We start from the raw sequence: 15,066 nt of genomic DNA, 5'->3' as shown, positions 1-15,066 counted from the left end.
TGCTGGGCAGGTCCAAACAAGTGAATTCTAGTTTTGTCTGGGACTCTGTCTCCCCATCTTTGTGTAGAGTCTTACAGAATTTAATGGTCCTGCCTCCTTTTTGGTTGTCTGTCCCTCTATGTGACTGACAAAAGCTTTATAATTTTTCTCATCTAGACTCTAGGCACCGGGTGGGGTAATTACCCAGAAGCTTAGAGTACACTTACTTTGTCTATCATTCATTTTTAACGTTTTTTTGTTTTTTTGTTTTTTTGTTTTTTTATTTATTTTTGGGACAGAGAGAGACAGAGCATGGACGGGGGAGGGGCAGAGAGAGAGGGAGACACAGAATCGGTAACAGGCTCCAGGCTCCGAGCCATCAGCCCAGAGCCTGACGCGGGGCTCGAACTCCCGGACCGCGAGATCGTGACCTGGCTGAAGTCGGACGCTTAACCGACTGCGCCACCCAGGCGCCCCTATCATTCATTTTTACATATTATATTCACAAGTGGAGAGAACACACAGATTTTATAAAATGTGTGACATTTTGATAATGAAGGTTCAAAAAAGAAAAAAAAGAAAAAAATGTAATTCTGCCAAAATTTCTGGAACTCAGTTTTAGGAGTTGACCATTGATTATTTAAAGGAAATAGAATCGGGGCACCTGGGTGGCTGTGTCAGTTAAGTATCCTACTTTTGATTTCTGCTCCTGTCATGATCTCAGGGTTTGTGAGTTTGAGGACCACGTTGAGCTCCACACTGAGCTCACACTATGAAGCCTGTTTGGGATTCTCTCTTTCCCTCTCTTGTTTGCCCCTTCCCTGCTCTTTCTCTCTCTCTCTCTCACATGCGTGCATACTCTCCCTTCTCCTCTGGCTTTCAAAATAAATAAATAAATACTTAAAAAAAAAGGAAATAGAAGCATAATTATAATTGGCTATAAATGTTGGCATTAATGCGTTTGAGACAATCATTATTACATCAACACTTGAAATCAAAGCGGAAACCAAATGAATGACAAGACTGCAGATGAAGGTAGACCTTGATGGAAAGAACTGAGAGCATAAGTCATAGTCAGCAATGTGAAAAAGCCTGAAACCAGGGAACTTGGAAGCCAGGGGGGGAAATGAGCAAGCCAATCCAACAGGCAGTGGAGGAGATTGGTTTATGCTTCCTGCTACCTCAGACCACACAAAGGCAGAAAGGAGCAGAGAACACTCATGTTGTTGAGATCATGTTTCCCTGGTTGTAATGCTGACTTCAGTGGTGCCATCTAACAAGTGGTGAATGTAGGGGGCTCAGTCGGTTAGGCATCCCACTCTTCATTTGGGCTCAGGTCATGATCTCACAGCTCATGAGATCGAACCCCACATCGAGCTCTGTGCTGACGGCGTGAGCCTGCTTGGGATTCTCTCTCTCCCTCTCCTTCTCCTTCTCCCTTTGCCCCTCCCCTACTCTGTAGCCCAAAAGAAGTGGTGAATATAGACTATGATAAATAGTAAAATAGAATGTTTGGATTTGGCAGAGTTGAAAAAGGGATCTAAGAATAGTCTTCATTCTTCCCAGTCTCCCCACCACCCTCAAGACACACATACAACATCCCTGCTGCTTAGAAGCCATTCGTGTAATAGTAACTACTGTGCATTGAATGTCTTTGTTCTGCCCAAATTCATATGTTGAAATCCTGACCTACAAGGTGATGGTACTAGGAGATGGTATTAGGAGAGGGGGTCTTTGGGAGGTTATTAGGTAGGTTACAAAGGCAGAGCCCTCATAAATGGAATCACTGTCCTTATGAGAGAGACCAGAGAAAGCTCCCATGCCCCTTCTGCCATGAGAGTTTACAGCAAAAAGACAGCCATCTAAGAAGTCAGCTCTTACCAGCTATTGACCGAATCTGCCAGCACCTTAATCTTGGACTCCCCAGCCTTCAGAACTGTGAGACAACAAATGTCTGTTGTTTATAAGCTACCCAGTCTCTGCCATTTTGTTATAGCAGCCCAGACGAGGATGGTAACGTTTTGCAGAGATAACTTCACTCTGACCTTCTATTCCTTCTAAAAACTAGATCAGAAACGTAATCTTCTATGCCTTCACATTCAGTAGTTTTAAGTTTTCTATTTTACCATAATAACAACATTTGTAATGGAAGCTTTTACACCTTTTAGAGAACACTGTCTTTTTTGCCAAAGTACACTAGACAAAAAGAGTAGGTAGTGTCAGAAGACATTTGAGTTTAAATATAAGCATTAAACTCCCGGATGCCGAAGTTAGCTATTAGCAAGTCTACTGTTGTCACTAAAGTCCTACAAGGAGGTAGGTGTTACAAAAGCCATCTGAATCCTCCTTTATGGCTAAACACTATAGTTAAAGCTGTAATCTGTAGTTGATCTTTTCTGAAAACTTCCTCAACATGTCAGCAAAGGAAATTAAAATCTTAATTAAACCCTTTTCATTAGATGTAGCAATGAAGACAGTGCTTTCACTATAGCCATGATGATACTGCGATAAAATGACTAGAGCATGAGAAATGCCACCTTGTCTTGGACCACGATTCCAACTAGTCATTTCTTACAGTGCCATTGAGACTATCTTGTGATTTCTTATCAAACCCCAGGAACTATTGTTGGATCTTGAACAACCTTCATGTTTTATAATGAATATGTCATCCCTTAACTTATCTAAATCATCATTGTGCACATACCTATGATTTTGTCTACCCAGAAACTATTTTCCAGGAATTACTGTCACCCCTTTGTCCAATTTGTAAGGTTGCAAAAGGTTTTGCAATATTCCTGCAACATGACGTTGTTCCCCGGCATGATCAGTTGGTCTTGAGGGCACTTGGCCTTAAACAGGCCTATTGATTCCTTCCTCAGAAATTCTAAAACTGGAACTGAGAGGAGCAAACATAAGTGGCTACACTACATACGCTAACTAGGGAACTGTTCCTACTGACATGTAGACTGCAAACAAGAAAGCTGGTCTTCCCTGGGAAAGTAAAGGAGATGTGGGAAGAGGGGCAGAGATACAGGTCCCAAGGAGAAGAATTTCTGAGTTTCCTTTTGTGCTCCAGCTAGTGCTTGTGTTCTTGAGGATCAGGCACCTCTTGGATTCCATTAATTACTCCAATTATTTTCCAATAAACCTACTTTTTTTTTTATTGTTATAACAAGCTCATGTCATTGGGCATCTGTTTCTTGCACCAACAAATATGAGTCCTAACTAATATTTATTTAAGACACTTTTCTTTATTTAATATTTAACATATAAATTATTTATACTTTACCTTGTTCTACCTTTTGAAGGTACAAATTTCATCAGTCTTTAATTCATTTCATCTAAAGGATATGTCTTTCAAGTGTCGGGAAGCACCTTCTAGTTTGAGATTTGATGTTAAGTTTGTGTTCACCTTAAACATGCCCTTAATTTTTAAGAGCTTTGTTCATATCCTTTGTCTGTTGATTTCAGTTGAGTTCACACATTTTTGGTTGTCTGCTTGGTGCCAGACAATGTACTTGGTGATATAGACTGAAATATGAAGGAAGAGATCTTATAATCTAGTAAAAGTGAAATATTTGTAAATGAACAATTGAGATGTAGTACCAAGAGGTACCAAAGAAGGGCAAGGTATGAGCAAGGTATGAACAAGGGAATTACTAACACTCTCACTAGTAACAGACAATAGTTTTTCCCCTGGCAATCTTCCCCCAATTTTTCTAGAAACTTCTCTTTCACCTTCTTCATGCGTATAGTAGTAATTCCTTCACTCAAGGGAGTTGAATGTTCTCACACGCATTTATATTCCATTTCCACTCTGGCCGCAAAGTCTAGAATCCTAACACAGGTTGTGCCATTTCGAGTGCCCTGTATGTGGCCCCGCAGCTGACCTCCAGTGAGCCTCACCTCCTGCTTTCCCACACTTGTGTCATCTTCTCCTACACTAAATAGGGCTTACCTGGGTAATAATTAGAATAGTAAAGAAAAACAGAGTATGACTTCCATATCTCGATCAGAGAAAGTATTTGAGCTTTATAATGTGTATAGCAATTATACTCTCCCGCAAATTAAAATAATTTTAAACATAAAATTTTTTTACAGAAAAAAAATATTACAGCTTCTGTCTTGCTCCTTTGGAGTACTCACTCTGGGGTAAGCCAGATGCGTTGCCGTGAGAACAATGAGGCAGCTCTGTGAAGATGTCCACGTGATGTGGAACTGAGGCCTCCTGCCAACAGCTGGCAGTAACTTAGCAGGCATGTAAATGAGTCCCCTTGGAAGTGATCCTTCAGCCTGGTCAAGTCTTCAGATGCCTGCAGCTGTAGCTGATATCTTGACTGCAGCTTCATCAGAGACTTCCCCAGCTCCAGCCTAAGATAGAACTACCTAGCTAAGCTGCTCCTAAGTTCTGGTTGCACAGAAACTGTGAGATAAAAAATGCTCACTGTTGTTTAAAGTTGCTAAAGTTTGGAGTAATTTGTTATGCAGGAACAGATAATACCATACCACATCCTTTTGGACTCCATAATCGGTCCAGGGATGGGCAACTAACCCAAGTTAGGCCAATGACTAATTTCCTCCTAATGTTTTGATGAACTGTCACAGAAAACACGTAGACCATTTCTCTCTGGTGGCTGAACTAATAAGATGTATAATTTAAATGCTATCAGTGACCATGTTTCCATGAGGTGGAGAAAACCAGTCTTAAAAAGCATGAAGTTGACACAGAGAGAAACAGAATATCAGGAATAGAGCCATGGTCATGTTAAGGCCTTAGTTCCAACTATTCCTGACACTTACCTGGATCTTGCCCTTTCTTTGTCTTGTGTTTGTCTCTTCTCCAGAATCTTCCATCCTGATGTTATGGCCTTACAGCCTCTGCATATCTTGGTTATCTTTCATTTATTCTCTTGACCCATTCTCTCGCTTCAATTGCTGTGCATATGTCATCTCACCAATGAGACCACCTGGCCTAATATAGATTATCCAGTGCATGATGACTTTTTAATTTATCATCCTGGCAAGGTGGAACATTTCCTAGAATTTACTTTCTTGTATGTTTCCAGGTACAGTGGGCCACAGGGAAGATTCTTGAGAGATTTGCAGGGTCTACAACTGCTCAATCTTCCCGTGGATCCTCCTTCAGTTCCTCCTACTTCCGGTCCCCGTGAGTGTGTTTAGCTCTGTGCTGATGAGCCCCAGCCTTTGCAAGATACCCTTATCACCAAGGTCAGAGGCAAGGTCAGAGACAGGTTTCTGTCTGTCCTTGTGGAGTCTCAAGGTGTATTAGCAGACACAGAGACAATAGCCTTACAGGGCTTGCAAAACTAGCTCCCACAGTTAGGAGAGACGTAAACATTAAGTGGAGAAGAGGCTGAAAGAGGTCCTTAGCATCAGAGGGGGCCAAGGTGACTCTGAGAAGTAACAAGAAAAAACCTCACTCACCATCTACAAGGCAGAGGCCATAACCTTGGCAGAATCCAGCTATAGAGAACAGGACTAGACAGAGCCAAAGGTCTTCCACAGAAAATTCTATCTTTCTTCTTAGTGATCTCCAATCCAGTGAATTAGAAGAGAAAGGGGAGAAAGAGTAAAAGAACTGACTCTGAAGTACCTTTGTCCCTGGGTCAAGCCTTGGCTGGTGGAAAAGTAAGGATGTGATTAGAGTTTTAAGTGAACTCAACCAAAAGTGTCCAGCAAGCTGTGGGATCTTTTTGACACGTTAGGAAGAACCTACCTACTAAGGGAGAGCTGATATAGCACAACTGAAGACAGAGAAGGGAGAAAAATAAAATCGTTAATGTTTGTACTCCATCACATTTATCCTATTCAATAAAATGGTGATGTTCAGATGGACATATTTCTGGGTTTGAAGATCATCATATTCCCAACAAAGGAAAGAATACATTGTAATTGAGTATGAGAAGAGAAGAGGATTTAGGGCAGAACCCAGGCAGAACATTAAAGGGTCAAGAATTGGAAAGAAAAGCCAGTAAAGAAGACAGAACACTCAGAAGAGGCAAGACAAGGGAGAACTTCAAGAAGCAATCAGTTCCATAGTAGTTTATGCTGCCTTAATGCCACTTGACTGATTCCAAACCCTACCAGCTTGTAGACACAAATCTGATCACGTCAGTTTCCAAACTTCACAGGTTCTACACCTCATCTGTATAATTGCTGGTTATCCTTCTCCCCTGAAGGCTTCTTTGCTATAAGCTCTTCAAGAGAATGTTGTTTCTGTACTATCTCTCAATTCCCCAATGCTCCAAAGTACAAAATCCTGAGTGAGCTCATAGGACTGCATTTCATTTGTAGTCATGTGTGTTGAAGCCACACTCTCTTCCCAACAAAGATGGGGAATATGATAGTAGTAGAGACTATTTTACTTCGGTATCCTTTTGTTTGTTTGCTATCCTAGACCACCAAGAATAAAATAAAATATAAAACCTATAACCCAGTTTCTCTTGAAGCTAGGGATGGCAATATGATTAGATTCTAGCAATGAACTGTGAGCAGAAGTAGTGCGTGCAACCACAAGGATATTCCCTTTTACTTCTTTCCCTTCTTCCAGGAGGTTGGAATGCTGAAATCATGCTGAAGCAGCCCTCGTGGACCACAGGTGACCTTGGGAATGAGGACCCCCCACCCCCACCCTGGGATTGATGCTGAGGTGTACTTCCCAGCGGTTCCTTTAATAAAGGCTGCTGGGAATGATGTCAGTAGACAGCCCACTGCTCTGATGAGAGCTACCCCTCAGCTGACCCCTCAGCTGAGGAGAGCTACCTTGTTCAAGTTCACAACCATTCCAAGGTGGCCCACATCCAGTGACACATCACTGTGGGAATATAAAGTCCTGGTCATTTTGGCCTAATTCAAGATAACTCTGGCCACAGCTATTATTGGGGCTGGATCACAGCTTGACCCCCTCTGCCCATTCCTGTTCCTCCCCATACCAACCAGACAGGCCTTTGTGTAGCTGCCCACTAAGGCTGCAGTACTCCTCGCCAGCCCCCCTCCCAGTCACAGAACTGAGCTCCTTCATGTCCTTCTGATTTTTGTTCAAAACTCATGACCTCAGTGAGCCTGGCCCTGCCTACCCTCCTAGACTATCTTGCCCACCAACATTCCTGATCCTTGTCATCCTGCTCTACTTGTTTCCTTTTTCCCTATGCTTACCATTCTCTAATATGCTATCTCAGTTATTTATGTATCTATTTATTATGTTTTTCTCTCTCTCTCCCTTAGTAGGATGTAAGATAACAGTAGCACAAGGACAGGGATCTCAGTTTTGTGCACTGATATATCCCACACACCTACAAGGATGCCTGGCACATAGCAGACATTCAGTAAATATTTGTTGAATAAGTGAATAATTCTCAAAGAGAATTTTGCAGATATTCAATCTTCAGGACTCTCAATTCCAAAAACAGATTGGAAAGAGTTCTTGGGCAGCAGCTTCACTAGTTATTGCATATTTATATCATCCAATAAGAAAAAAAATGGTTGTGCATTTTTAAAAATTTTACTGTTTATTTTTGAGAGAGAGAGAGAGAGAAACAAAGCACGAGAAGTGGAGGGGCAGAGTGAGAGGGAGACACAGAATCTGAAGCAGATTCCAGGCTCTGAGCTGTCAGCACAGAGCTGGATATGGGGCACAAACCCATGAACGGTGAAATCACCTGAGCCAAAGTCAGAAGCTCAACATACTAAGCCACCCAAGCTTTCCGGTTGTCATTTTTATGGAGTATATATCATTTTATAGTTTATATTCATTAATGTCTCTGTCTCTCTCTCACTCTCTCTCTCTCTCTCTCTCTTACACACACACACACATTCACAAACACACACACACACACACACACACACACACACACACACACCTCTGAATATTATGATACCTATTTCACAGGTAAGGCCTGTGATTTCTGTTCCAAAGAGATGGCCATTGTAAAGAGTGACTTTCCTTAGATTAGAAAACTTAGAAAACACAAACCTGAAATTCTCAAGTGTGGTGATCCAGGACAGCTTGCTGGGTTACATGATAGGGTACAGTTACTTCTAACAGGAACTGTCTGTTCTCAAGTACAATTCATAACAACTGAATTGTTGGAAACTTTGTTTTGCTTCATATTACCAGCTTCTGAAAGAAGTCAGTATTTGTGAAGTTTCAGGGAGTTTCCTTTGAAGTCAGCACTACAGTAAAAACATGAACTAGATCAACTGAACACTCATGGAGTCAGCCTGAGGATTTATTTCTGTATTTTCCAGGAGCTTTCTTCTCCTGGGCAAGTTCCTGCTTTTTCACCATTTGCCTTAAGAGTTAGTAAAGGTTATCTAAATGTCATTAGTGAGTAAACATGAATAATAATTCCAACAAAATCTTGTCTTCTGAGGCTGTATTCTTTAATATATTTCTCTAAATTATCAGTTATCTTTTTATTCTTTGACTTCCATTTTGCCTGGCTATTGTTTCCCAAACTACATTTTTGTAGGGACTACTTTTTACTTTCTGTAATTATACACCAGAAACATTCCGACATCTGGTAATCACATTGTCCTCCATTCTTTTTATAAAACTTTTTTAATGTTTATTTATTTATTTTGAGAGGGAGAGAGAGCAGGAGAGGGGCAGGAGGAGAGAGGGAGAATTCCAAGTGGGCTCCAGGCCATGAGTGGAGAGCCCAATGGGGCGGGGGGCGGGGGGGGGGGCTCAACCCATGAACAGTGAAATCACGACCTGAACCGAAATCAAGAGTCGGGCACTTAACTGACTGAGCCACCCAGGTGCCCCGACAGTGTCCTCCCTTCTTAAGAATCAGAAAAGTGCACATACCACTGTCCTTTATGATCCATCTTTCATACGTAACCAGTTTCTATTCTTGATGTCTTTTATATGTACTATCTACTAGATCATATTAGATGTACTACTCATCTACTATACTAGATCTACAAAATCACAGTCTCTGGTGACAGGACCCTGGACTCTGCCTAACAATCAACCACATGAATTTTGTGCCTGATACAATTTGAGGATTAATAGATTATTATGGAATTAACAGGGGCTCCTCCCAGGCCAAGGAACTTGGAGGGAAGGGGGGCTTTCCTTCTCATTTTACTTTATACTCTTTTGTATTAAAAACAATTTTATGAGCACTTATTATATATGTGATATTCTATATCTACTAGAGATTTCTTAGGTTTAGAAGAATGACATATTAAATATTGATTTTCTGGGTTATATCAATGAGGAAATATCAACTTAGATCATTCACGAGGAGAAAAGACTATCAAATCAAAGGCTATACATTTGACGATATATAATGCAGTTATCAAATTTTCCCTTCATTTATTCAACAAATAGTTGCTGAACATCTGTGTTTTAGGTACTGTTATATGTGCCAAAAATATACTGAAGATTATTAGATAAGGTTCCTACCTCCAAGGAGCTTACTTTAGAGTGGGGGAGGGGACAGACAAAAAAATAAATAATGGAACAAGGTAATTGCAGGTTGTGGTAAGAAATAGGGTGATATGACAGTAAAGTTGGGGTAGGGTAAGGTTAAGAAGACTTTTTTCAGGAGGTGATTTGTGACTGAGAGCCGAAAGATTAGAAGAACCAGTCAAATGAAAAGTTGAGTAAGAGCCTCAATTTTGATCTGGGTAAGAACTTGATATTTTTAAGTGATAAATAGAAACCCAGTGAGGCTGGAACAGAGTGAGCTAGAGAATAGTACTAGATAAGGTTGGAGACATAGCCAGAGCTAGATCACATACAGCTCTGTAAAGAATTCAGATTTTATTCTAGGGGCGCCTGGGTGGCTCACTTGGTTGGGCATCCAACTCTTGATTTTGGGTCAGGTTATGATCCTGGATGGGATCAAGCCCTGCATTGGGCTCTGTGTCGAGTGTGGAGCCTGCTTGAGATTCTCTTTCTCTCTCTCTCTCTCTCTCTCTCTCTCTCCCTCCCTCTGCCCCTTTCCCTCATTCATTCTCTCTCTAAAATGAAAAAAAAAAAAAAGAAGTTAGATTTTATTCTAGGAAGTTGATGATATTGTCTCTTTTGCATTTTAAGTAATCACTTTTGTACCTGATATTTTCATTTAGAGGAATTTGCCCACAACGAAAAAGTTTTACACAGATGTTCACATTGAGAATTTTATATCGGTAAAATACTGAAGACAGCCCAACAATACAATGAATGTATAAGCAGAAAATGATTTAGAAATATATGAAATATTATTAGCTATTAAAAATTACAAGTGTTTATACATTATAAAACACACTGAAATAGTCCTAACAAATGAATCAAACCAAAAAAAATCTCTTAACAGAAAATTAAATCGACAATGTAGGGGTGCCTGGGTGGCTCATTCGGTTAAGTGTCCAACTTTGGATCAGGTCATGATCTCACAGTTTGTGGGTTCAAGCCTGGAATCTGGCTCAGCTCAGAGCCTGGAGCCTGCTTCAGATTCTGTGTCTTTGTCTCCGTCCTCACCTGCTTGTTCTCTCTCTCTCTCTCTCTCTCTCTCTCTCTCTCTCTCTCAGAAATAAACATTAAAGAAATATGATGTAAAGATGTCTTTAGTGTATTTCCACAGTTGGAAAATATATTCACTCTGTCCTAGCTATGCTCCACTGATGGTATACAACATACATTTTCAATTTAAACAAGAAATTCAAACAGCCATCACAAGTAAGTGTGTATATTAACAAAGATTAGGAAAATAAGACATGTTTGGGGGCTTAATATTCATTGGAAACTTTGCCTTCTATAAATTTGCTTAAAGAATTATGAAAAAAGTCAAGTGTTCTTTTTTAACAACAAGAATATTTCAGTGAAATCCATTTTTTCCAGTTGTGCTTGATTTGGACTGAATACACTGAGAAAACTAACACTGCTCATAGTTTTTTAAACTATGTAATGAGGATGAGTAGCACACCATTAATCATTTTGGTTTATATCACCAATGCTCTGTGATATATAAGACTTTATTAAGTTCCTGCATTGATTTTTATTAATATAAAAAACTTTTAACTTTACTACAAATGGTGAAAAGACTCCCTGTTATTTCTGAGTTCATACTTACCAAATTACTGAAAATCTGGTATAAGGGAAAGCCACGATACTTCCTTTGGTTGAGAGGGATTAGTCATGTAAATTGAAATTAAAGCAAAAATTACAATAATAAGTATAAAGATTAGGAATATCTCAATGTAGATAATAATTGAATATGACACCATATTATGTGATATTTCTTTTTTTATTTTATTTTTTTAATGTTCATTTATTTTTGAGACAGAGAGAGACAGAGCATGAACAGGGGAGGGTCAGAGAGAGAGGGAGACACAGAATCCGAAACAGGCTCCAGGCTCTGAGCACTCTGCACAGAGCCTGACGCGGGGCCTGAACTCACGGACAGCGAGATCATGACCTGAGCCGAAGTCGGACGCTCAACCGACTGAGCCACCCAGGCGCCCATGTGATATTTCTATATAGACCTGAGTTGAATATGGACCTCAAAAGGTTTTGTACATTAGCTGTCCACCAACAGCTTACCATTAATCCAATGCAATACACTAGCAAAAAGTATAAGCACAAGAATTATAATGAAGGTGAACAAGGAAAATAATAAAATCAATTCAGTACATAGTCCCTAAATGGTCAATGTACAGACAATACTAAATTATGGGGGTTCAAGATAATCAATAGATCTCAACCAGTTGCACTTACACCTCAGTATCTTCTGATGAGATTTACAAAGTGGGCCACATTAAGGTCCCCACTGGAGAATTTAAACCATAAGGCCCTAGAGTAAAGTTTGTGCTCTGTATTTGTTTAAAGTGTTTCTCAGGTCCTTCTGATGATCATGACTAGGGGAGAATCACCCAGAGAGGACAGTCATTATAGATTAGATTGAGAAGAGAAAGCTCCATAAAGAAGAGGGGACTTCCACTCTGCCATGCCAGATGGAAAGGCTTTAAATGGAAAGAAAAGAGAAGGGCCAGTCATTTACCAGAGGAGCAGAAACAGGCAGGAATGCGCAGGTGTTGTAGGGAAGAAAGTAGGTAGACCCTTCTTCAAAGAGTTCAAGGTAAATAAAGATAGTAATATCCACTGAATGAGGTAATTAGAAGGTAATTGTTGACTTAAAAAAAAATACAATTCAGTAGAGGGTTGAATCCAGATTTAGGGCTTAGGAAATAAATGAGTGATGGGGAATGAAGGCAGTGGGTATTTAGAGCACTCATTTGAGAATTTGGCGGGGGAGGGAAAGTGAAAAATAGAATGGAATTTAATAGGAAGTGAAGGATCAAGAGAAGATTCCCGCCCCCCCCCCCCAAATTGCCTGAACATGTTTGCAGGCAGTGGAGAGAAATCCAGTGGAGGAGAAAAGAGTGGATGATATTTTAGAGCAAGTAAAATTGGGATTTATATCTCCCAGGTGTTTTTTAATGTATTCATAAGGACTAAAATGAGTTACAGTGAAGTTACACCAGTTTAATTATAATTTAAATCTGAGTAAATTCAGGGGAATGAGAATCACTGACAACCAAAAAGTCTACAAGAAAGTTTTGGGCAAAAGTGGACAGCACCAAAATCAAAGACAGTTTCTGCCAACACTACCTGTTTTCTCCATTTGATCCTACATCCGCAAACTGTGGAAATAACTGAGTATAGATGCAAATATTGAACGGGACATTTCAAGTAAGATGTAATCAAGTACGGATAATCTAAGCTAAAACTGGAGCCAAGTTGTGCCTCTGCTCTTCCAACAAAGGAGCAGGTAACTGGCTAAGGTGAGTGCTGGCTGCCACCTCAAATCTCACTAGTTTAAGAGAATAATCTCTTAAAGTGTGTGTACTAATGACCCCAAGGCAGAGAAATTTTTAAAAGAAATCCAAGCATAATAAGGAGATTGCTTTCGCTGGACTTTTTTAAAAAAAGTGTATCAACTCGGGTAGAATAGGTCAACAGCAGCCACTCCTGTTAGGTTATGACTTGACAGAAATGATTATTGAGCAAGTTACTCTGCCAGTTAAGGTAGGATGGACTGGAGTGGGTAAAAGAGTATAGACAGATCTATAAAGCTAATGCTCTCCTGCCAAATGTGAGGTGATGAAGGTGAGAGCCGATGCCAACTGTGTTTAATTTTATATCACTGGACATAAAATTCTAATTAGTGACTTGAGGATCATAGTAGAGTAGTGGTTTATTTTTTATAGGATGGTCTTACTATGTTTTTAAACTTGTATTGTACTTTATAAATGTCAAAGCACTGTCATGTTTTGTGATTTTATTTGACCGTCACGAAAACGTTCTGCAGTTGAGAGAATACTTTTCCAGGTTGTTCTAAGAGGTAACAGATTCAGAGCAGTTTAACAAGTCAACTTATTGAACCAATGTCAGTGTCTACCATGTGCCAGTTACTGTTCTCATTAGGGTTATACATTTTGCTTATGCCTGAGCCAGAGTCAGAATTCTTGATCTAGGATGTTTATGGAAACGTAGCTATGTTGCATTTATTTATGACTGTTCTTTAGGAGGCTACTTTCACACAAAGCCCAAGATGCAAGTCTTGGTAAATACATACGCTGGGATGTACCAAAAAACATAAGCCTTTTGGATATGACCTACAAACTAAAAGTTTTTATATTCAACATGTGGCATGTCTCATACATTTTTTTTTTTTTATGGAGCAGGATGATGTACCTATTTTTAAAATACCTTTGTATATGGATTAAAGGTTTAGACTTCTTAATTACATAACCCACAGGGTACAAGGTATGTGTCAGCAACCATGATAAAACATATTTTATGAAGCAATTTTAAATTTAAAAGCTGGATAGCTTGATTCCTTTGCATTCTGTAAAGCATTTGCAAGCAAATAAATAGGTGTTTTACACCTCATCGAGACATCAGAGAATGAGTTCTACTAGACAGAACCCAAAGAGTTCAGATACCACTCTTAAGATTATTTAAAACAAAGAACAAAAAACAACCAAATCTTGATTTGGTCAGCTTATTTTGAAACAGAGGTCCTGAAGTGAGATATACAGTAATGCCATTTTTGGAATGTTAAAGCAGATATTATTTTCTAAGTTGTCTACCCAGTATTATTATTTTTTCATAGAAATTACTCCTACTTTAAAATGAATTTAAGAAACTTTAGGGTCTATTTAACCTGATTATTTACATTGGTTGAAAATTCTAGGTATGTGCATATATGCACATAGGCACTTAACATACATATTCAGCTTCCAGTTAAAGAAGTTTTAAACTGTATATTTTGTTATTATTACAGAGAGATTAACAATGACTTGAGAAAGTAAGGCAAGTGTGTTTTCCTCCATAACACGTCCCAACACTAGACGCTAAAGTCACAGGTTGGAGGTTTGTACGCGGTGCTGCAAACAATTTCTTTATCCCAGGTCCACATAGCCTTCGTGCTCTCCCAGGGTGGGGAGTCTTTCTCTTCACATGTTGATGTGGTCAGACTAGTCAAGTGACTCTGCAGAAAAGGCACATTCCTTAGTCAACCTTCTGTGTCTGCCCTCTGTCCTTGAATTATAGTTATTGGCTTTATTGGCCAGAGCAAATAGTCTTGAATCCTACCCACAGCAGAGACTGGACACCTGCTTCAGATGCACCATAAGGGGAATAGTCAAGGCGGCTGGGTTTATTTTTGAACGGCGATGAGCTAGCTTATAAGGCAAGGCCATGAAGAAGCGGATCTTCATTCTGATTTAGGGTGGGTGACACCGCAAAGGTTTTTCTTCCCCTTTACCATAACTAGATGGGAAACCTTACTTGGGCCAGCCACCTCTACGTGGCCATACAGATGACACTCAGATGATACACTTACGCCCGTGCTGTCAACGGCCGGTCCCTAAATTCACATCCCTCAGCCCTACAATACACTCAGAAAGCCCAGAAACCACAGGGCCCTTAATTCATTCCGGCCACGGGGCCAAGTCATGGAAGCCAGAGAGACAGGAAGGCACTAGCACACGGGTTCCCGCCTCTTCCAGGCCGCGCGCCGAAATCAAACTCGATCCTGGCTCTTCGGAGACCGCGCCGCGCGCGCT

The sequence above is a fragment of the Herpailurus yagouaroundi genome, unplaced genomic scaffold (assembly GCF_014898765.1).
Source record: "Herpailurus yagouaroundi ecotype Mexico unplaced genomic scaffold, PumYag 29, whole genome shotgun sequence".
Lineage (NCBI taxonomy): Eukaryota > Metazoa > Chordata > Mammalia > Carnivora > Felidae > Herpailurus > Herpailurus yagouaroundi.
The sequence above is the reverse complement of the archived record's forward strand: the minus strand, read 5'-3'. Positions refer to the sequence as shown.